A 25,515-nucleotide genomic window follows, 5' to 3' on the forward strand; every position below is an offset into this window, starting at 1 on the left:
GATGGGTAGGTCCCAAAAGCACATTTTTAGCAGGTGATGAAGTCTCATATCCTGTGAAGAGAAAATAGTGGGGAGGAAGGGAGAAAAAAACAACAACAAACAAAAGAACAATCCTGGAAAAATTGATATAGGCCACGTTACTCTGAAGTCCTTCCTTCCTTCCTTCCTTCCTTCCTTCCTTCCTTCCTTCCTTCCTTCCTTCCTTCCTCCCACAGATGCATTTAATTGCTTACAATCCTTCCTTCCTTCCTTCCTTCCTTCCTTCCTTCCTTCCTTCCTTCCTTCCTTCCTTCCTTTAAAATCTGTTAGAGAAAGCATTTTACAAGAAAATGAGTCTCTGGTCTCAGGTTTCATTTGATCTCTCAAGACTAGGATGGTTTATTCCTAGATGGGTAGGTCCCAAAAGCACATTTTTAGCAGGTTATGAAGTCTCATATCCTGTGAAGAGAAAATAGTGGGGAGGAAGGGAGAAAAAACAACAACAAACAAAAGAACAATCCTGGAAAAATTGATATAGGCCACATTACTCTGAAGTCCTTCCTTCCTTCCTTCCTTCCTTCCTTCCTTCCTTCCTTCCTTCCTTCCTTCCTTCCTTCCTTCCTTCTTTCCTTCCTTCCTTCCTTCCCTCCTCCCACAGATGCATTTTAATGCTTACAGTGTACAGAAAATGTGCTAGGACAATGGTTGCAGTATTTATGAAGGGTACAATCTTGTGGAAAATAAGTAAATAAACAAATGGTTAGGAATTGAGGCAATTTCTGTGAAGGAAAAGACAGCATTTTGTGATCGAGAAGAACAGGAGGTATCTTTGTCCCCCACTTTAGAAAGAGGGAGTAAGGAAGTGTAGGATTTGACATGTTAGCAGAGACTAGAGGATATCTTAAGTCAGGTTCTGCAGAAGCAAACCCTGGGATGGGGATTCCTGAGTGAGTCATTTATTAAGGACATGTTGCTGAGTGGGTGGGCACTAGGACAAGGGCCTAGAGCACAAAACTGAAAGAAACACTCGCTCTCAGGTCCGTGTGAGACCGCGTTGTTGGCACGTGGGAGTGAAAAGTGAGGTTCTCCTTACATTTTGATCCCCAGGTGCCACCTTCACTTCACCCGGACTGTGGTCCTTATTCACAAAGTGCAAGCATGAGAAACGTGAAAAAGGTACAAAGAGTAGACAAAGGCCTCCATCTGCTCTGAGTCCATCTTCTACTCCTAGCCAGGTGACAATGATTACTACTTTCTTATTTAACCTTCCATGAAGGTTAATATGTGAAAACTAGAAAACATTGCTAAAAGAAATAAAAGAAGAATCAATAAACGGAAAGAAATCCTATCATGGATTGGAACACTCAATATTGTTAAGATAAGATGTCAATGTCACCCAAAGTGATCTATGGATTCAATGTAATCCCTGTCAAAATCCCAATGACACTTTTTGCTGAAATAGAAAAATCCATCCTAAAGTTAATATGGAATCTCGAGGGACTCTGAATAGCCAAAACAATCAAAAAGGGGTGAAGTTGAAGGCCTCAAACTTCCTGATTTTGAAACTTACTGCAAAGATACAGTAATCAAAACAGTATTGTACTGGCATAAAGACATACACATCAACCAATGGAATAGAATAGAGATCTTAGAAATACAGTTATGTGGCTGGCCATGGTGGTTCACACCTATAATCCCAGTACTTTGGGAGGCTGAAGTGGGAGGATCACCTGAGATCAGGAGTTCATGACCAAACTAGCCAACATGGCAAAACCCCGTCTTTACTAAGAATACAAAAATTAGATGGGTGTGGTGGCATGTGCCTGTCATCCCAGCTACTCAGGAGGCTGAAGCAGGAGAATCGCTTGAACCTGGGAGGCAGAGGTTGCAGTAAGCCGAGATCTCATGACTGCACTCCAGCCTGGGCAACAGAGTAAGACTCTGTCTCAAAAAAAAAAAAAAAAAAAAAGGAAATACAGTTATGCACAGAATATGATGTTTTGGTCAATGACTGCATATATGACAGTGGTCCCATAAGATCATAATGGAGCTGAAAAACTCCTGTTGCTCAGTGACATCATAGCCATCCTAAAGTTGTAGTGTAAGGCATTACTCACGTGTTTATGGTGATGCTGGTATAGACAAACCTACCGTGTTGTCACTCTTATAAAAGTCTACCACATGTCCAGCCATGGTGGTTCACGCCTGTAATCCCAGGACTTTGGGAGGCCGAGGCTGGTGGATCACGAGGTCAGGAGATCGAGACCATCCTGGCTAACATGGTGAAACTCCATCTCTACCAAAAATACAAAAAATTAGCTGGGCATGGTGGCGGGCGCCTGTAGTCCCAGCTACTTGGGAGGCTGAGGCAGGAGAATGGCGTGAACCCAGGAGGTGGAGCTTGCAGTAAGCCGAGATCGCACCACTGCACTCCAGCCTGGGCGACAGAGAGCGACTCTGTGTCAAAAAAAAAAAAAAAAAAAAAAAAAAAAAGTCTACCATATACAACTATGTACACTACATAATACTTATAATAAAAAGCTGTGTTACTGGTTTATGTATTTACTATATTATACTTTTTATTTTTAATTTAGAGTGTACTCCCACTTAAAAAAAAAGTTAACTGTGAAATAGCCTCAGGAAGGCCCTTCAGGAGGTGTTCAGCAGAAGGGATTATTATCACAGGAGATGACAGCTCTGTGTGTGTTGTTGGTCCTGACAGCCTTCAGTGGGACAAGATGTGGAGGTGGAAGACAGTGATATTGGTGATCCTGACCCTGTGGAGGCCTCAGCTAATGTGTATGTGTATTAGTCCATTTTTATTAGAGCTAAAACCATGAAACTCTTAGGAGAAAACAGGGATAAAACTTCACAACATAGGATTTGGCAGTGATTTCCTAGATATAACACCAAAGACACAGGAAAAAAAAAAAAAAGAAAAAATAGACAAATTAGGCTTTATCAAAACGGAAAACTTTTCTGGATCAAAGGATACTACCCAGAATGGGAGAAAATATTTTCAAACTGTATATTCGAGAAGGGGTTAATATCCACAATATATAAAGAGCTCTCAGAACTCAATGACAGAAAAAAAACCCAATTTAAAACTCAGCAAAGAACATGAATAGGCATGTCTCCTAAGAAAATACACAGATGGCCAAGAAGTATGTGAAAGGATGCTCACCATAATTGGTGGTTAGGGAAATGCGAATCAAAACCACAGTGAGGTACCACTTCACATCCACTAGGGTGGTTATTATTTAAAAAAAAAAAAATACAGAAAACAACCTCAATATTGGTGAGGATGTGACGAAGGTGGACTAATTTAAATTTTTTTTTTTTCTTTGAGATAGAGCCTTGCTCTGTCACCCAGGCTGGAGTTCAGTGGTGTTATCTCAGCTCACTGCAGCCTCCACTTCCCAGGTTCCAGCGATTCTCCTGCCTCAGCCTCCTGAGTAGCTGGGATTACAGGCACTGGTCACCACACCCGGCTAACTTTTGTATTTTTAGTAGAGACAAGGTTTTATCATGTTGGCCAGGCTGGTCTTGAACTCCTGACCTCAAGTGATCTGCCCCCTCAGTCTCCAAAAGTGCTAGGATTACAGGTGTGAGCCACTGTGCCTGGCCTAATTTAATTTTTTGAGGAATTGTTGCACTGTTTTCCACAGTAGCTATACCATATTTCACATTCCCTTGTGCACTGATGGTGGGAATGTAAATTTTTCCTCAAAAAATTAAACATAGAATGAATTACCATATGATCCAGCAATCCCCACTTCTGGGCCTATACCTAAAAGAAATGAAAGCAGGCACTCAAACAGATATTTGTATACCAATGTTCATAGCAACATTATTCACAGTAGCCAAAAGGTAGACTCTGAGGAGGGCCACCCTAGCATCCTCTGGCCCTCTAACCAGCCCACTGAGTCTCCAATGTGCTCTCTGCCACCCCAAATGGGCCCAGCAGGGAACACAGTACCCATGGCAGTACCGCTTGGCAAGTGCCTGTGAGTACCAGTTGTTAAATAGTTTGAATATCATGCCTGATATCAAGATATATTTTTGAGGTAGTAGCAACAGATACTTAATTGAAGGTAGGGAGTGGGGTTAAAGGACAAAATCAACAATGACTTTTGGGTTTGGCTCAAACAGCTTGGCAGATGGCAGTGCCATTTTTTGCGTTGGCAAACTCTGAGGAAGAACAGGCTTGCTGGGGAGCGAGAGGAGTCAGGAGTTCAGCTGGGACATGTTAAATTTCAGATGCAGAGGGGAGTTCCAAACGGGCTGTAAAAGGTTGCTGGACTTACGAGTCTGGAGGTGAGAGGAAGGTTTTGAACTGAAGATTAACACTGGGGAATTGTTACCACCTAGAGGGTATTTAGAGCCATAGGGATAGAGGTGGTCATGCCAGGGATAGAGTGTAGAAAGAATAGAGGAACAGGAACAGTCCCACAGGAACTCCAGTGTTTAGAGATCAGGTACAGGAAAGTAAACGCACCAAAGAAATCTAGATGCAGGCTCCAGGGAGGCAGGACAAAAGCCAGGAGAGGATCCCCTCCCAGAAGCCAGGAGAGCAACGTGTTTCTAGAGAAGGAATACTTAGTTGCATTGAATGCTGCTGAGAATAAGGTTTAAAGGGTATAGGCTTTGAAAGCTTTAGATTTTTTTCATAATTTAAAAGATTTTGACTATAATTCAGCTTCAAAAATTTTCATTATGGAAAGGAAACCTGGCGCTCTTGCTTGCTAATATGATCAAAAGGCATAGCCCACTTATTGTGGGCCAATGACTGGCCCAAGAGAGTGACTCAGAAGATGTGGATCAACAAATGAATAAAATTGGTTTGCTAAGAACAAATGATTCTGATACTCTTGAGAAAGCCAAATGGCTCTGACCAGTTTCCCTTGGAGCTAAATGCTCATAGTTGCCATGTAAAACATGAATGTGTGAGAGAACTAAGGTAACCTATTGGCAGAATGTGCTGGTTATATAAACAGCTCTTTCATCTCAACCTCTGCCAAACAAGTGAGACCTCATGCCAAAATGTTTTCAATATTTAAAAACGTGTTTTTTAAAAAAATATGTTAAGTATTATAAGGGTTGCTCTATGCAGAGCTGAAGTGTGGGGTTGCCTTTTCAAACATCTTCTCTGTAGATTCAAATACATCCTCAAGCTAGCAAATTTCACTGTGGTGTTTTCCTTGCTTAAAATTTTCCATAACAGAATGGAAAATTGACAGAGAAAAAAGTGTTCAAGGAGATTTTTGTTGTAAAGGGATAAGCCAAATACAGTTTCTACTCTTAATATTAAATGTACAGAATCTCCAAAAGTTTACATATATTTATACATACACTTACTACATTGATAACGCAAATGCTTGCTTAAATGATGAATCAGTGCTGCATTTCCATGGGTGTTTGGGAATATGTGGCCAAAGGACACTAGTCACATTGTGATAGAATGTCTCAAGAGTCTGTGTTGGCCTTGGGACCCTGTTGGGTTCTGCCTGATTTTAGATAGGACTTGGAGATTCATTCCCTTCCGTAATTCTATTCCCATGTGACATGTCTGGAGATAGTTATGTGTGATCTGTGTGAAGATGAAGAATGATTGCAGATTGCAGTGTATAAGGACTCATGTAAATAGTATTAAGTCAGGAACCAAAACGAACAATAACTTGAACTTATCACACAGCGTTAGACTATTAGTGAAAAATGACTTATGTCATAGGGAATGGTCTCAAGACATTTTTAAATTTCCAGCTTTTACATCAAATTTAATTCCAAACTAGACATGAGATGCAAAACTTTGTGATCTAGTAGGAAACAATATATGAAAAGAAAATTAAGGATTACAATGGTCTTTCTGTTGGAATGTGTTAGGGCTTGCCATGCCTCATTCAAAAGGAACTAATAAGAAAATGATCCATTTAATCTGAGGAAAGAGGACAGGCCATAAACAGGAAAAGAAATCTTGAGGTCAAAAGTGAGGATGTGTGAAGCAGGTGGGAGAGTGGCTCCAGATGAATGGGGAAGAATGGTGAGGCACCCATGCTTGACCTAGGTGTTAAGAAGAGAAGGGTGTTTTATTTGAAACTGACAGCGGAGCTTGGAATAGGGATTCCAGGGGTAAAGGACATGGACAGGACTAGGTAGATTTTAACTGACAATTACCTTTCAAATGTGTGGTATTTGGGAGACACCAATATGTCAAGACATAGTTTACCAGTACTGAGTGTTGTCTTTTAACTGGCAGTTAAAAATGGCTTTTAAAGGTTCTCTAGGGTTCCATTGTGGTCTTGAGTGTGGCGTTCCTACTGATGGACCTTTGGATGTTTCCAGTGTTTTTAGCTGTAAAAACCATGTTGTGATGAACATTACTTTGTCCTTACACATACACTATCTCGGACCTGTGCATTCACCTGCAGGTAAATCTCTAGAGGGTGGATGGCTGGAATTCACAGTACCATCGGCCTTTTGTATTCTTGCGTTTTGCGTCACAGAGTCAATTAACTGCAGATGGAAAATAACTGGAAAAGTATTGGAGCAGAGGACTTCCTTTTTCTTTTAAAATTGGAATCTTAACTTGTAAAAATAAGTGTTGAGTGTCAAAGTTTTAAAAGCTGAACTCATTTTGTGTAATGAATACAAGGGAAATCTAACTGTATAGTTTTTTCTTTTAAATGAAGAGAAACTGCTTAAGGGCTGCATAGTTTTATTAGAGTAAATATGGATGATTCTACTTCTTTGGAGTAGAACTAGTGCTTAATGGTTACCAATTGTATTTAGCTTCTGGCTGGGATTTGAAAAAATGAAAACTTAAATAAAATAGGTGAAAGTTCCCTGACTATTCAGGTAGATGCACACACATGCACACACACAAACACAGGTTCACACACACACAGATACATACATACATGCACATACACAAATAAAAATAGAAAACAGGCCGAGCAGCAGTAGCTCACGCCTGTAATCCCAGCACTTTGGGAGGGTGAGGCGGGCGGATTGAGACCATCCTGGCCAACATGGTGAAATGTCTCTACTAAAAATACAAAAATTAGCTGGGTGTGGTGGCGCGTGCCTGTAGTCCCAGCTACTCAGGAGGCTGAAACAGGAGAATCGCTTGAACCCAGGAGGTAGAGATTGCAGTGGGCCGAGACTGCTCCACTGCTCTCCAGCCTGGCAACAGAGTGAGGCTCTGCCTAGAAAAAAAAAAATTACAAGTCAAAACGGTATAACAATTTGCATAGCATTTACATTGGTATTATTTGGTATTATTAGATGTTATAAGTAATCAGCAGATGATTTAAGGTATATTGGTGGATGTGCATAGGCTATATGCAAATACTATGCCATTTTATATGAGTGACCTGAGCATCCATGGATTTCAGTATCCAAGGGGATCCTGGAACCAATCCCCCTGGAATACCAAGGGAGGACTCTGTTCAGATAGGTATATAATTGGTATGACATTTATGTTTTATATACATTATTATCTTCCAGAAATGTCATCCTGATGACACTTCTATCAGCAGTAAATGAGAGCTTAAAGGACAAGAGTTTGTTGATTTATGTATACCTTTTCTGGTATGAGTTTTTTATACAGTAAAGTTATAAAATCATTATTATATTTATCCTGCCAATGTTTCACTCTGTTGGTTTTCGGCTTTCAATATTTTTGATTTTTAAAAGTTTCAACTCTTTCAAATCTGTTAATTCAAAACATTTTGTCATTTTTTCTATTGTTTTTCAATTACAAAGACACTTAAACCACTGACTTATTGGTTCATTCATTAGACGTTTATTGAACACCAACAAAATGCTGGGTACCGTTCTTGGCACTGTGCATGTGTCAAGTGATCAACAACAATTCCTACCTGCAAGAAGCTCATATTTTAGAGGAATAACAAGAATATGTACTTTGAGGCATCTCAAATCCTTTTTATTTGCATTTTTTTTTTCTAGTTTTAAAAGCTTTATTTATCTAGCATTTATTTTGGTAAATCATATAAGAAAACAACCCAAACTGATTTTTCTCCTATACTGCTAATGGACTGTTACAACATTTATTAAATATTCCCTTCATTCCCCATTTGATTTGTGATGCTCACTTTATTACATATTTTATTGAGAAAATGACCCTATTTTAACCTTCAATATGTAATAACACAAAGCAGGGTTACTATTAAATTGTGAAATACTATCGCAGTTTCATCCAAATGCCAGAAGTTTTGAATTATAAATGTTTAGTGTGTCATCCACTGCTATTTTATTGTATTCCAGGGATACTATTATTCTTCTTAGACAACAGCCCAATTTTATCATAGACATCGATGGTAAAATAGAATTTGCTTCAGATAACTACTTCAAGATAGTTTCCTGGAGTACTGTCTCATAAGTGACAGAGTTGCCCATACCTTAATAGTACAGCACACCCTTTCCCCACTAAGGATGTAGGCAGCCATATCTCTTATATATTCAGCATTATTCCTGAATCAACAGTTAAATTATTTTTATTAATTGGTAGGATTATTAAACTAGTAATGATAATACTTTTTCTGTCTATGTTGATTGATATTGTTATGCATCCATTTATTATCTACCATTCATCCTTCCCTCCTTCCCTTACTTCCAAGAAGAATTTGAAGCTATTTTGACATATTACCATAGTTTTTTGAATTGTAGTTTGTATGCATTTGCATCAGAATAACCAGGCACTCTTCCAAAATGCAGAGTTTTGAGTCCCACTATGAACCTACTGAATTGAAATCTCTATAGGGTGGGGCCTGGGCACCTGTATTTTTAACAGCAGCACCACTCCTTCTTCATAATTCTGATGCAACCTAAAGTTAGAGAACAACTAGAGAATATTGGGATGCCGGAGTATGGAAACCTGATCTTTCCACCAAGCAATTAATCTGTAGGGAATACAGCAGTTGTACTAATTCTGTGGCCACTTTTTTCAACCCACTTGCTGTTTTTTATTACTGGGAGTCATGCAAAAAATGTTGCCCACACTCAAATGTTATTACAGAGCTTTAGAAATTCCTTCATCCCAATCCAGTCATTTTCGCTATGAAAAGAAATAATGCAGGGAAGGAAACCATCTGAAGAGCAACACATCTATTTCTCAAGACAAGTTTTGGAGGAAATTGTCAGATCTTTTCAAAAGCAATGCTTTTGCCCTAAAAGCAAAGGATGAAAACTTGTATCTTTTGTTTGTTTTGAGATGGAGTCTTTCTCTGTCACCCAGGCTGGAGTGCAGTGACACCATCTTGGCTCACTGCAACCTCTGCCTCGTGGGCTCAAGCGATTCTCATGCCTGAATCTACCGAGTAGCTGAGATTACAGGTGCCTGCAATCACGCCTGAGTAATTTTTTGTATTTTAATAGAGACGGGGTTTCAGCATGTTGGCCAAGCTGGTCTCGAACTCTGGGCCTCAAGGGATCTGGCTGCCTCACCCTCCCAAAGTGCCAGGATTACAGGCGTGAGCCAGTGCACCCAGCTGTAAACGTGTATCTTTTTGAGTCACCTAATTCTACTGAAAGGAACCCCAAGATACGTGCACTCTATGAGGGGCAGTAGGGATCATCGAGTCTTTTCTTAACTCATAGGGTAAGAATCACCTGAGGGTAAATCAGAGTTACAGATTCCAGGGCTCTGCTGCAAAGATACAAAGTAGGGATCTCCAGAGAAGCAGATGGAGAATCTGGACTTCAAATGTCCTGGATGATTTTTTGGCTTAGGCAGGTTTGCTTTCAGAGGCAGATTTACCTGGGTTTAAATTCTTGCTCTGTCAGTTTAGCTCCGCGATCCTTGGCAAATGACCTATTTAACTTCTCAAAGCCTCAGTTTCTCCATTTGTAAAACTAAGATGCTTCTTTACTTGGGGATCTCGTAAGAATATCATAAACTGATAGTAAGTTCAGCTGCCAGCACAGTTCCTAGCATGTAGTCAGAGCTTAATTGTTATTACTTCCCATCCAACTCTCCTTTAGAACAATTGTGTTTGTTCAAATCCTACCAAGCTTTTAAGGCATTTATGCTTGCCTGTTATGCATATAAACCAGACTGGCATGCTGGGAGGAAAGTATACAGCAAACGGCGAGAGGAAAATCCTCCCTGAAGATATAAACTCTGTTTCTCAAACTGTGATCTATGTATCTGAATCACTTATGACTCACTTTTAAAATAAATAAAATCAATAGACTCCTGGATTTCACTCCATACTCATTGAATCAGAAACTCTTCAAGTAGGGTCCATGATGAGCTTTTTAAACAAGTATTCTCAGTAATCCTTACAAATCCTAAAGTAGGGCTTTTAACATTCAGAAAGACCTCATTCCAGAGAGAGCCCAGAATTGGTCTCTGACATCCAAATGTCAGTGCCATAATCAGACTCATTTCTCAGCGTCCTTCCTGTTAGTCTACTTTGTTACTCTGGCTCCACTGCCCTTGAATGTTCAAGAGAGGCAGTTGTTCCATCCAGCTGGAGCGGAAAAGTAATTTGATCCAGCATTTCCTGCTATGCCTTCTGGTCTCCACAACCTTCTTTCATGGTCTCCCTGCACCCCTCTCAGTTGGCAGGGAGGGCCATGACGTGTGCACAACTGTTCAGTTGTGTCATCTCAGGTTGACATTGGTCCTTCTGGGACCGTTGGTCAAGAAGACCACCTTTGTTGAAAAGTTGATTAAGCAACATGATCCCTAAAACAAAATGCTAAGAGTACAGCATGTCCCGAGGGCTGCTTCGTGGAAGTGACAGGTGGTGACTGGATGGAGCCCAAGGATGTCTGAGTATTCAAAGAACAAGGGCCAAATTTTTGTCCCTTCTAGCTTCTCCATTTTCCAACGACAATCTCAGAGTCTGAACACAGGCAGCACCTCAGATTCTAGTTTTGTTCTAATGCAGGGGTGCTCAGCCTATCTGGCAATGGTCTTCTGGAGTCCCTGTTGCTTTGAAAACAGGCTCTTGGGCCTATGCTCTGACCAATAGCTGAGAGCAGGTTCAGGCTCAGAGACGGAGCTTTGCCTCTTCCATGGCCGTGTATATTGGTAGGTGTTTAAGGAAGCCTTGTGGGGAGTTTGCTAAGAGAGAGGGGTCGAGTTTCTTGGGACTCAGGGCTGAACCTGAAGTTAATGCTCAGGTTTACACTTCTAAGAGAGTACAAAGGGTTTAAAGGAAGAGAAGATTCTGCCCTTGTCTGTATTCACAGGTCTCTCTCTCCCTACCCTCTTCAAGTGGAGACAGTGATACATGTCAAGCAAAATTGGAATAGTATATTAGTATTCCTCTCTTCCTGGCTTTTAATTAAAGGGATCTATGGTGGATCACTATTATTAAGTCAGGTCTCTGTGACCACAACGATTCACACAGCTGAGAACACACAAACAAACCGAAAACCAAACAGAGCTCCCCCTCGCCAAACTGATTTCAGTTGGCCCTCTATGCTGCTCCTCTTTTTTTGGTAATACTTTCTCCTAATGACAATGACTCTCCTATCCAAGAAACACGTGTTCTTAAGTCAAATGCTCTAATAAGTTGATGATCCAAGTTTCCTGTGAATGATTTTGGGCATGAGAAATGGATTGTCCAAGCATCAGCCATTGGCGCAGCTGGAGATTTCGCAAGTTTGCCCTAGAAAGTTGTCAAGGAAATCGAAGATGAAGATGGTGTTGCAGGTTGAGTTTCCTGGGAAGTGGATTTTTGTGATGGAGTTTAGTGTGTGGGAAGTTTATCAAGGAGTGTCGCTTGGAAGGGAAATGTCATAGAAAGGAAGAGGAATCAGTAGTAGGCAGAATACAGACCCATGGCTGTCTTAGCTGACTTCATGGCAGCTCTGGAGCTAGGATGGCCCTTCAGAGTTGGCCCGACTTGGGCTAAGATAGATCAGTAATCAGATATAGGCTGTCCCAGGAAGGGGCATAACCTCGGACAAGGTGGCTTTCTGCAGCTGAGGCGGTCCCAAGGACAGTGAAGTGAAGTCTTCTACTGACAGTGAAGACTTTATGCCAGTAGCACTCCCAATGGCTGAGATTCGTTCAGTAAAAGGGGCCTGGTTGGGGCATCCTTATGCCCAACACAGATGGTGCTCCACGTGCCAATGACACATTCCCGTGAGAAACACGTGGGTGATTTTGCATCACTCACCACTCTCCATTGGGGATTATCCTCTTATCTCTTTCTTGTTCTTATCTTCTTTAGCTCTTTATCTTTGTCTATTTCCTTTCTTCCAAGATAATTCTTTACCTCTAGCTTCTAGCTATGAGAACGCAGAACCCTTACCATCTGTGTTAGCATTCAGTGGCTTATCCACATGGGACCCTGGCTTGAGGGTTGCCTTTTAAGAACTGATCTGAACCTTTCTGAAGGTTTTGAGCCCTGATCTGAACCTCTGCATTCTTCTTTATGGCCTCAGAAGTACAGATGGTCCCTAACTTACAATGGTTTTGCTTACAATTGTTTTTTGACTTTACAGTTGTGTGAAAACAATATACATCCAGTAGAAACCCTACTTCGGATACCAATACTGGAAGTTTTTCACTTTCAGTATGATATTCAGTAAATTACATAAGAGGTTGAATACTTTGTTTTAAAGTAGGCTTTGTGCTAGAAGATTGTGCCCAACTATAGGCTAATGTAAGTGTTCTGAGTGCATTTAAGGTAGGCTAGCTATGATGCTCAGTAGGTTAGGTGTATTAAAAGCATTTTCAATTCATGATATTTTCAATTTATGTTGAGTTTATTGGGATGTAACCCCATTGTAAGTCAAGGAGCATTTGTGTATTGCATCCATGCCTTCCTCTGATAAATTCACTATGCTTTGGGCATATTTCAGCCTCCTTCTACAAAAAGAGAACACAAAAAACCAGCTTGGATTTTAAATAAGGCAGAAACCTGAGGCCACATTCTGTCCTTGATGCTTAGCTTTGCACCATTCCCTGGAGAAAGCGCTTATGTCTTTTAGGTTCTGTTGGGATGCTTCTTTACACATGCTTACATGGCCTTGTTCCCAGTCTTTGGCCCTTCAAAAAATGAGCTGGCTGTTCATTAAGAGTCATGCAGCTGAGCTCATACCCATGAATTTTTCAGGGCATATCCTTTAATCCCTAAGACTTGTAGATCTTGGAGGGCTGGATCTCTGAACAGAGAGGTCCAGGATCCCACCCCTGTAGCATCAGCAATGACAGCTGCTTCCCATTTGCTGCTTAGATTCAGCTGAAACTCATCGGAAATCAGATCTGATGGTGGCCTCGGTTCTGATGACTACACTAACTTCATCCGATCAGATTTCCAGTGAGTCAGGCTGGTTGCTGAGCCCTTTGTCCCGTTGTTTCCTTTAGACCAATTTGGGATGGTGTTGCTTCATGAATAATCCATGCACATTAACCAGCTGCATGCATAAAGGCATTTCCACTGTGTCTTTGCTATGAAATTTTATATGGTTCTGATGTAATTCATAAATAACCAAGAAGAGCCAGACCCTGACTTAAAATATCTAGAAACCTTAGAGAATCTTTCAGGTTTCCCAAGAGAAGGCATGGTATTAACTTATCTCTAAATGGTTATAACAGGGATATTTTCCCTGGAGAGTCTTTAATGTCACTGTTGGCTGTATTGCAGGGACAAGGAATATATGGAAATGAAGACACTTCTCAAAGTGTTTGAAACAAACTTCTATTTCAGTTTCTGGGGTTCTTTTTGGTTTTGGCTGTTGCCTTAATCACCAAGTGGTGTGGGTTAAAACAAAAGCCGTAATTAAATTGAACCCAATTTGGGGAAAAAATGTTGGGCAACTCTTTGCTTAAGCAGAAGCAGGTGGTACTGGAATGCTTAGTGGAAGTGAGCTGTGAGGAGGGAATGCAGATTTTTTTTTTCATTGAAAACAGTTAAAAATACTTGTGGTCTTTTATGCCAGGCTGTGATCAAGATTTTATATATATATGTGTGTGTATCTCCCAGTTTCAGGAAAACTGTGATGGAAATGCAATATAGTTTTAATTAGAGAGTGGTCTTTTGTGGTAAGAGAGGATGGGATTTTGTGTGTGTGTGTGGTGTTTATTTCCAGGGTTGTTTTAAGTAAAGATGTTCTCCTAGTAAAGATGTGATTTCACTTATACTCCATTCAGGAACTCATCTGTAGAGTAAACCAATATGTTTTACATAGCTAGCTTTCATAAATGGAACGAAGGATGGATGGGAGGATGTGGCCATGACCCCACTGGCTGCGGGGGATGAGAGAGCCAATCTTGTTGAAAAGGCGGTCATCCTATTCTTCTCTAATTGCTCAAGAGTTTTCCTTTCAGAGACAGTTCGATGGAACTTTCCCAGTAGAGAAACATGTCTTCAGGCTCAGGAATTAAGAGGGGGCCACAGCCTAATTGTGAAATGCCAATTTCCCTACAAATACGTTTGCCAGATAAAGTACAGGATGCCAAGTTCAATTTGAATTTCAGACTAAAAATAAATAATTGTTTTAGTGTAAGTATGTCTCATAATATTTGGGACTAGAAATTATTCATTGTTCACCTGAGGTTCAAGCTTAACCAGGCATCTGGTATTTTTAGTCCTGTGCTGTATAAGGATGTTTTAGTCAACGATGGACTGCATATACAACAGTGGTCCTGTAAGCTTACAACACTGTATTTTTACTGTACCCTTTCTATGTTTAGTTATATTTAGATACACAAATACTTACCTTTGTGTTCCCATTGTCTTTAGTATTCAGTATGTAACATGCTGTACAGGTTTATAGCCTTGGGGCAACAGGTTTTACCATATGGCCTGTGTGTAGTAGGCTATACTATCTAGGTTTGTGTAAGTATCCTCAATGATGTTCGCACAATGACAAAATTGCCTAATATCTCAGAACTTATCTCTGATGTTAAATGACCCATGACTGTATCTGCTACATCTGGCATTCCTACCTCCAAAAGGCAGTTTTTTTTTTGTTTTTTTTTTTTTTTTTTTGAGATGGAGTCTTGCTCTGTTTCCCAGTCTGGAGCTCAATGGCGTCATCTCTGCTCACTGCAAGCTCCGCCTCCTGGGTTCAAGCAATTTTCCTGCCTCAGTCTCCTGAGTAGCTGAGATTACAGGCACTTGCTATCATGCCCAGTTAATTTTTACATTTTTAATGGAGACAGGATTTCACCACGTTGGTCAGGCTGGTTTTAAACTCCTGACCTCAGATGATCCACCCGCCTTGGCCTCTCAAAGTGCTAGGATTACAGGTGTGAGCCACCACACCCAGCCCAAAAGGCAATTCTCTCTCTAATTACCAAAAGGCAATTCTTTCTCTAATTAAAAGTGAGTCAGATGCTTATTGCTGTCTCAGATATTTTGTTGCTGTGGTTGTCATCGCTCTTTTTAAATAGATTTTATTTTTTAGTGCAGTTTTAGGTTAACAGTAAAATTAAGCAGAAAGTACAGAGTTCCCATACATTTCCTGCTCCCACATGTATATAAGCCTCCCCCATTATCAACATCTTGCATCAAAGTGGTACCTTTGTTATAATTGATAAACCTACATTGTGTGTCATTACTACCTGATGTCCATAGTTTAGGGTTCACTCTTGGTGTTGTGCATTTTGTGGGTTTTGACAAATGTATGATGACATTTACCTAGCATTAAACCATATAGAGTAGTTTCACTGCCCTAAAAGTCCTCTGTGCTGTGCCTATTTATCCTTACCACCCCACTAACCCCTGACAATCACTGATTTTTTTTTTTTTAATCACCTCTATAGTTTTGCCTCTCCCAGGGTGTTCTATAGTTGAAAGCATGCAGTACATTGCTTTTTCAGACTGGCCTCTCTCACTTAGTGATATATATTTAAGGCTCCTCCATGTCTTTTCATAACTTGGTAGCTTCTTTCTTTTTAGCACTGAAGTATATTTGGATGACAGTACTTTATCAGACGTGTGTTTCGCAAAATTTTCTTCCAGTCTGTAGTTTGTATTCTCATTCTCTTCACAGTATCTTTTGCAGAGCAGACATTTTAAATTTTAATGAAGTCCAGCTTAATCTTAATCTTTCTGGGTCTAGTCTCCATTTTTAAGAGTGAGGAGGCTAGATTAGATGATTTCTAAGACCCAATTTGACTCTATGATTCTACTAAAAATACATAATTTTTACAACACTCCAGTGCCATATCATTTCCGATTAACTTAGGAATCTGACTGTGTGGGAAGCTAGGGAAACACCTTCCAGGCATAAAGAGATCCCCTCAGTGAATATGAATATGAATACGGATGGCAGTGGTTTCATCATTTTAGAAACGGCACCGTATTTCGAGCAGTTCTTTCATACTTGCTAACTCCATTTGCTGATCCAGTCAACATTTATGTGGTTGTATGGGTTTGAGACACCAGGAAGAATAAGACCAGGTGACTGTCTGCCTTAGTTCAGTGGGAGTTGGGTAAGGACGGGGATAGAGAGAAGCACAATGAAAATGTCAGCACAATGTGGTACGTACTGGGCTACAGAAAATGGCACAGTATTATGAAATGTGGCACATGTGATTGTTTTTTAAGAAAATTGTTTTCCTCATTGATGCACATTGAATTGGTTGTAAATTCTGGTATCTGGCCACTGTGATCAGGAATAATCATTAGAATCACATTATTTACTTTTACTGGCTTGGGCATACATGTACACATGAGCTGGTACACACACACACACTGTATTAATCCGTTTTCACACTGCTGATAAAGACATACTCGAAACTAGGCAATTTACAAAAGAAAGGTTTATTGGACTTACAGTTCCACATGGCTGAGGAGGCCTCACAATCATGGTGGAAGGTGAAAGGCACATCTCACATGGTGGCAGACAAGAGAAGAGAGAAGCTTGTTCAGGGGAACTCCTGTTTTTAAAACCACTAGAACTAATGAGACTTATTTACTATCATGAGAACAGCACAGGAAAGACTTGCCCCCATGATTCAGTTACCTCCCCCTGGGTCCCACCCACAACACATGGAAATTCAAGATGAGATTGTGGGGGGGGATACGGCCAAACCATATCACACACATTTCCACTAGTACAGAGAGAGAACAGTAGAAAACTCATGTGTGCAGAAGCAAGGACAGAAAGAAGAGCTGCAATTAAAAACAGTCACCTTTTATCTCCATTTTTTTTCTATTTTCTGATATTACTAAGATAAGGAATTTTAAAAAGTGGTCAAAATTTATGAAGTACTTGTTATTTTTAAGGCATTACTCACACTTACTTAATCCCATCAACTGTCCTATGCAATAGATACTATCACTATTCCCATTTCACAAATGAGAAAATGTAATCAGAAAGTTTTTTTTTTCCTTGATTGTTTAAAGGTTATGTGTGTGTGTGTTTCATTTATTTTTTGAGATAGGGTCTTGCTATGTTGCCTAGCCTGGTCCTGAATTTCTGGGATCAAGCTATCCTCCTGCCTCAGCCTCTAAAGTAGCTGGAACTACAGGGGTGTGCCACCATGCCCAGCTTTATATATACATTTCAAATTAAAAATCCCTCCACCATTAATAAAATGTGATTGGTCCAGGTCTAAGAAATACATTCAGCATTCTATGAGGCCCTCTATATCCTAATAAACTAATAATTATAATTTTGTGAAATATTTTTCTATATGCTTTCTATGTACTTTTCTATACCTGGCTTCCAGAGAAAATGCACATCTCAAATGTAATGCTTTTATTATAAGTCTAGTTCTCATATTTCCCCCAGATCCAACTGAGCAGTTAGTTTTTTCTTTTAGAAAGAATCATAGTTATGTGCTGCACATTTTCCCTGGAAGCTGGATCAGTATGTTACTTGAATAAGGTTGCACAAATAAATGAGAAATTACTTTTTATTATTTTTTCAGTCCTCCTCCTCCTCCTTCTTCTCTTCCTCCTCCTCCTCTTCTTCTTCTTCTTCTTCTATGTCTTCGTCTTCATCTTCTTCTTCTTTCTTTCTCTTCTTCTTCTTCCTCTTCTTCTTCTTCTTCTTCTTCCTCTTCCTCTTCTTCTTCTTTTCAGAGGTGGAGCCTTTGTCTGTGGCCCACCCTGGCGTATAGTGGCATGATCACAGCTCACTGTAACCTCAAAATCCAAGGCTGAAGTGATCATCCTGCCTCAGCCTCCTCAGTAGCTGGGACTGTAGGTATGTGCTAACACACCTGGCTAATTTTTAAAAAATATATTGTAGAGACGAGGTTCTTGCTATGCTGCCCAGGATGATCTGGAACTCCTTGCCTGAAGTAATTCTTCTCTCTCAGCCCCTCAAAGCACTAGGATTATAGGTACAAGCCACTGTGCTTCACCAGAAATTACTTTTAAAACAACTAGTAGATATGAATGTGAGCATTCTAAATGGATCATTAGATTAGTAGCCACTGAGTCTGAGTCATGTTTCCCTGTGACCTGAATAAGAATTATGGTAGAAAACCTTGTAAAGCCTTGACTAGGAGGTGAAGAAGGAAGTAATTGCAATGGAGGGGATTGCTTGTTCTTGGCAGTAATATTCATCTATGCCATTCATTTAGGATGAAGAATAATGAGGGACAAAGCAAATGTTGGCCATCTTTTCTGTCTTGTATTTGGAAAATGTATCTTGGATTTATTAACCAGATAAATTACTCTCCTGCAAAGTGTAACCGTAAATCAACACCATTGAGATGGTATCATTTCCTTTGAAATAATAAACCAGAGGTGGTGTGGCAATCCAAGAGCAATTATAACACAATTAAATGTCCAGGTTACTCCCTCCCTCTCATAATTTATGCTTGGGAAAAATATACACTGAAGGTTTATATTTTTTAAGGGAAGTCAGAATTGTTGAGTAGCCAAGAACAATAAAAAGGACATTGAAGATTCCCAAGTGGGAAGACTAGCAATTTAATGATTTCTTTCTTCAAAATAAAGATACATGTATAGCAAAACTATGATTTTTTCTAAAAGTCTAATGAGAAACCATTATCGGTTTGGGTAAAATGATTTTATCTGTAACTAAAAACAGTCTTAGAGTCCCAGAAGGTTTGAGTTGGATGAGAAATTAGACATCATTCTTTTCAGTCAAATAATTACAGCAAATTATTTGATAAACATTTGTGTTGACTCCTGCGAGGTGTGTGGTGCTACTTTAGGTACTCTGGTTTAAAAAAAGAAGTAAAACGATACTAAAAGTGCAAGCAACAAGAGAAAAAATTGATAAATTGAACTTCTTCAAAATTAAAAACTTTTGTGCATCAACCCAAATTATTGAGAAAGTGAAAAGACAACCTATACAGTGGAGGAAATATTTATAAATCCTATATCTGGTAAGAGTCTAGTATCCAGAACATATTTTAAAAAGCAACCTCTTATAACTCAACCAAAAAAGACAAATAACTCAATTTAAAAAGGGGCAAAGGGCTTGAATAGACATTTCTCCAAAAAAGATGTGCAAATGGCCACTAAGCACATGAAAAGATGGTCAACATGATTAGTCATTAGGGAAATGCAAATCAAAATCACAATGAGATACCACGTCAAACCCACTGAAACGGTTATAATAAAAAAAGAGGAGAATAACAAGCATTGGCAAGGATGTGGAGAAACTGGAGCTCTGTGCGTTGCTGCTGGGAATGTAAAATGGTGCAGCTGCTATGGAAAACAGTCTGGCAGTTCCTCAAAAAGTTAAACACAGAATTACAGTGGGACCCAGCACTTCCACACCTTGGTGCATAACCCAAAGAATTGAAAACAGAGACTCAAATAAATAGATGTACACTGGTTCATAGCAGCACTATTCACAATAGCCAAAAGGTGGAAACCACCCAAATGTCCATCAATGGAAGAATGGATTAACAAAGTGTGGTAAATGCATGCAACTAACTATTATTCAGTCCAAAAGGGAATGAAGTACTGATTCAGACCATAACACGGGTGAGCCTCAAACACATTATGCTGGCCAGGCGCGGGGGCTCATGCCTGTAATCCCAGTACTTTGGGAGGCCAAGGCGGGCAGATCACCTAAGGTCAGGAGTTCGAGACCAGCCTAACCAATGTTGAGAAACCCCGTCTCTACTAAAAATGCAAAATTAGCTGAGTGTGTTGGTGCGTGCCTGTAGTCCCAGCTACTGGGGAGGCTGAGGCAGGAGAATCGCTTGAACCCAAGAGGCAGAGGTTGCAGTGAGCTGAGATTGTACCACTGCACTCCAACCTGGGCAACAAGAGTGAAACTGGGTCTCAAAACAAACAAATGAAACAAAACAAACAAAAAAAGTTATGCTGAGTGAAATAAGTCACACAGGAAAGATCACATGTTGTACAATTTCATTGATATGAAATATCTGCTAAAAGCAAATTCAAAGAGACAGAAAGAAGACTTGTGGTTGCCAGGAGTGGGGGAAGAGATGAAAGGGGAGTGACTGTGTGATGTGTATGGAAGTTTCTTTTGGGGTGATGAAAATATTTTGAAATTTGGTAACTGTGGTGGCAGCAGAACATTGTGAATGTACTAAATGACACTGAATTTTACACTTTATAATGGTTAATGTTAAGTTACATGAATTTCACCTCAATTAAAAAAAAAAGAAAAAAGTACAGCCTTGTATAGTGAAAAGGAGGCTGGATTGAGATCAGACTCAGGTTTATGACTTTGTTTTCCCACCTTCTGTCTGTACGAACCTGGATAAATCATGCAACCGCACTCTGGAAAATGCATTTTAGGAATCTACAATAGGTATTGTTTTAACTTCCCTTGGGTGGGCATTTCGATAACATTCAGTGGACAATGCAGATAATCTATGTCAAATACTTTCCTCCCTGGGATCATTATTTTCATATAAAACAGGTATCATCTACCAAGCAAAACTGGAACGATTGCAAAATAATACCAGTGGGGAAAATGATGCATAAATACCATGGAAGGAAAGAACTACAAGGGTGAGCTAAGTGAGGTGGGGAGGTACAAGCAGCAAGTCTGGTCAGCTGAAGGTTTCCTGCCGGCCTTTTCATGTTTCTGGGAAGGCAAGAACAAACTCTGTGAGTCAAGCAAAGCATCAGACAATCGGGGGAGAAAAAGGAGAAGAGAGCTTGACTCATCCCTGGAGGGATAAACCACTGCTTGAACTGAGAGCCAGCACACCCCTGGGAAAGGAGGAGTCACACCACATGATAGCTCCTCAGCCAGGGCTGGCCCAAGCCAACTGCTGCCTCAAGGGCTGCTTATTCTATTTATTTTGCAATGTGTAGACGTGCCTAGTTGCCCTGGCCCCTGAGCACAATAGTGATCACAATGCAATTCCTTAGCCTTGCCTCATCATCCTGGATGAACCCAGGCCAGGTGCTCACTGGCAGTTGATGTTTCTAAGGCAGAAACAAAGAGGGAAGATCCTAGGTGCCCAGCAGGAGGTGTCTGCGCAGGCACATGGGGACCTCGTGCTGCTTCTGCCTTAGTTGTGTGCAACTGCTGTCGTGATTTTATCGTCAGGAGCAAGGACATGGAAAAACCTTTTATTCAGGGGAAACGTTCTTTTTACAGTGGCTCAGCAAAAGTCAGTAAAAGCAAATTTACTCTACCAGTGATGGAAAAATATGTCTGCCATAGGCAGGTGCTGTTTAGAGCAAAAATAAACATATGCTCATACACACACATACAGAAATCATCATGTTAACGTTTAGTTTAACAACTATGCTGCAATAGAAATAATGCACTTGTCAGCAGTCAATATCTAAGGCATAGTCATACAAAGAAAACACATTTTTAGGCTAAAATAGGATAAATTAATACACTTGAAAACCTCAAGTCTTTACTTCATGTATGTGTGTACGTGTGCACATGGATGTGCTCGGCACAGGCATGCAGGCATGTGAGTTTGTATAAATGTCCTCTGCTAAGGAACCACAGAGCTCTGGCACAGATTTAAATCTATGCCAGACAAAAACATCTGGCTGCTCTGACAGCTGCTCCGTGATTCACAGAATTCTCAGTTTCAAGTGGCCCCAGTGTCAGAAGTGAGGATGAGGGGACTGATTTGTCCAACTTTAAATTTGCTGAGAGCACCATGAGGTGTCTGTTTCTAGCAGAAATGAAATTTGAACTTCCAGGACTTCAGGTTTGTGTCTTTTTGACAAGACATAGCTTCCCATGTGTGAAAGGTGCTTTTTCACATGTACAAAATAGATGGGCAACATATAAATTGACCAGACTTGCGCAAAGATGGACTAACAGGGAAGCCGTTTCTTAAGGTGTTACTGAAGCTTCTATGATTGCAGTGTGACGATGGGTCTGTTGAACAGCAGCGGTAGAAAATGAAGCTTGTAGAAAGCACAGATGGTCTTTGGCTGATTGGGAGAAGCAGAGACAAGGCATCTGGGTCGAGGCTGCAGACACACCTTAACACCCGGGGCCCCAGTGGGTAGAGGAGATGGAATAGGAAGAAGAAGACCAAGAAGAGAGAGAAAGTAGTGGGGCTACTTAGCTGGATGAGAGACACGAAGGTTCAGGGAAAACAAATGCGAAAAACATTGTTTTTCTCCTATCTAAGACTCTCCCCCTTCCTGCCTCTCACAATGAAAATTAGGAAAAAAATAGAATTAAGAAATAATTTTAAATGATGAAAAACATATTTAAGACAAGTGGTTTACCTGGCTTTGAATTCCCCAAAATAATTTTTTAAATTGTGCAATAGGAAAATTTATTTTGAAACACCTTATTTGCATTCATTACATGCCACTATGATGGTAAATAGCATTATTAGAATTTTCCAGTGAGGTACTAGACATATTTCTCTCTCAAGGGAGCACCACATGGTACTGTGGTACAACTGTGGTGCAGCGGTACCGTGTGGCACTGTGGTACAGTGGTACTGAGATGATGATGATTCTGGCAAGGACATAGCTTCTTAAGAGCTTGAAAACCAGGGCAGCTTCCTTTACCGGCAGGAAAGCTGCTGCCATCCCTGCTCTGAGCAGCTCTTGGTCTCTCCTATGCCGTGTCCTTCAGTACATTAGAGGGGCTGTGTCTTTTGCTGTGTCACATCACTGTCACGCATGTGACAACCATGAATATATGAATAGATGACCGTGTTTGCACAAGGGAGAAGACAGCACTTAAAAAGCAAGAAGAATGGCAGTCATGTGGGACCAGTGGAGTATATCGATGGTAAAATATAGAAAATACAGACAGAAGGAAATTGTGTGTTTTGCTGACTGTCAGTATAAGTAGCACAGTGCCCTGAGTCTCCCACAGCCCAGACTTAAGCCATCCTGACAACAGAGGGCTTGGGTGACTGCCGTAAGTCTATAGGGGGTGAAAAAACAAGCCCTCTTTTTTTAGTCTATTTTCAAAAAAGGGCAGGGAAGGACAAACCTTGATGCGCTTATTTGAGTAAGAGGCAAGGAAATTCTGTAAGAAAGAGTTGCAGTGAAGAACTGTAAAATGCCCAAGGTGTGACATGAAACACCTCGGTGGTTAGGAAGACCTCCGCATTCAACCGTGGCGCTTCCTTGGGATGTCAACCTCCTTGGTCGCCATGGCATCCGAATCAGCCAGTTAATTTTGGTCAAAATTCCTCTCCAACTATCCCAAGTTCAATGAAACTCTCAGTGGACTTTTGTTAAAGAACAGAAGAAAGCAAAGTAAATGGCCCAGCTGAGTCACTGGAAGAATTCTGGCAAATTATTTGTGCTCCCCAAGTCTTATTGAGTCTAAACCTAAGGCAGAAGTTTTCTAAAGGTTGGCACAAAGCAGAGAAAGCCTGTGACAATGACAAGACACTGTTACTATATTCTTTTGATAATACAAAGCAATTTTTTGATAACACAAAGGAGTTGGTGTTGAGAGGTTACATTGAAGGGTAGCAGATATTGCGCCTCAGGTCTGATCTAGCCAAGCTCTGTGGGATCCTCTGAGCACAGGACGGGCAGCATTCACTATCTCACTGATCTTTCTTCTTGCTTTCTTCAGTAGGATGGGAAAGAAGTTGCTTTGTATAGAACAACCACAAATAAATGAGAAATTAGGTGCTTTCCTTATCGGCTCAATCTCATGGACGAAACCACCACAGAAAAGACAATGGTCCTCTTTTAACCTCCACATCAGTGGTTTCCTAGTTCTCATACTTCTGTCAGCTTATCACAAACTGGCAAACCTCAGCATGGATTAGGTTAGATTTTTAAAGTTCATTAGTGTACAAGTTCATGCAAAGATATATTAAGTTTCAACACATTTCCCTAAGAAGTTAATGTACAGAACAGAATCATTTTACAAGCAAACTACACCTCTTTCTCTCCTCTTTGGTTCTGCAGGAGAAGTGAGGAAAGATGGTGGAAACTTTCATGGTAATAACATTTGTCCTGCCTCATATAATATATTTTCTTTTCTTTTTTTGTTTTCTGTTTTTTTTTTTTTGAGGTGGAGTTTCACTCTTGTTGCCCAGGCTGGAGTGCAATGGCGTGGTCTCGGCTCACCACAAACTCCACCCCCCGGGTTCAAGCGAGTCTCCTGCCTCAGCCTTCCTGAGTAGCTGGGATTACAGGCATTTGCCACCACGCCCGGCTAATTTTGCATTTTTAGTGGAGACGGGGTTTCTCCATGTTGGTCAGACTAGTCTCAAATTCCTGACCTCCAGGTGATCCGACCTCCTCAGCCTCCTTAAGTGCTGGGATTACAGGTGTGAGCCACTACGCCCGACCAATATATTTTATTTTCCAAAACACGTCGAGAGACTTTAGCTTGTCAATGGGAATTTAAAAAAGCAAGTTGCTTCCATTACAATATTTCCTCACCTATTCCTATCACTTGCCAAGCAACAGCCTAGTGCAGGACGTTTCTTCATTTTATGGCTGCAAATTTTCTGAAAATTTTACATTTCTCCAAAGGACATATGAGGACAATGGATGAGATTCACTCAGTGAGGAAAGGAGAGGAGATGGTTTGATGTTACACCACAATATGAGCCTCTCTCATTACGATGTCTTCCATGCATTTCTGTGTCCTTAAGCACCTAGTACAATGCCCAGTAGGATTGCAGGTGCAATAAATGCCCACTGGATTAAACCAACATCAAAGATGTTATCCTTGGTCAGCAAAATGATGCTGTCTTTTGTTACAGCCACCTTGAGAGGGTGGGCTGGGATTACTGATGCCACTCCTTAAACACATTCTAAAGTTAGATTGGTGATATGTTTTAGTCAATAACAGTGCAAAGCATGTAAATTAGAAGTCAGTTTATCCTGTAGCTGATGGGGAACAGGGTGGAAGTTCTGGAAAGGGGTAGGGAATGAATATTTGTTATTGAACACCTGACAATGTACCAGACAATGTGATCTCCAAAATTGCAGATGAGACATACATTGTTTCTTGTAATCCTCTAAAGCACAGAGGATTAGATATTATCCCCATTTCTGAGATGAGGAAACTGAGGTTTAGGGAAGCTTGTAACTCACACAGAATCTCAGTTAATACATGTCAGAGACAGGATTCTAATCTGGGTCTGTCTAACTCCAAAATTGATGCTTTTACCCACAATGGAAAACATTCCCTTCATTCCTCTTCAATTCGGGAAGA

This window comes from Macaca mulatta, chromosome 15 (genome assembly GCF_049350105.2).
Source record: "Macaca mulatta isolate MMU2019108-1 chromosome 15, T2T-MMU8v2.0, whole genome shotgun sequence".
In the NCBI taxonomy this organism is placed as follows: Eukaryota; Metazoa; Chordata; class Mammalia; order Primates; family Cercopithecidae; genus Macaca; species Macaca mulatta.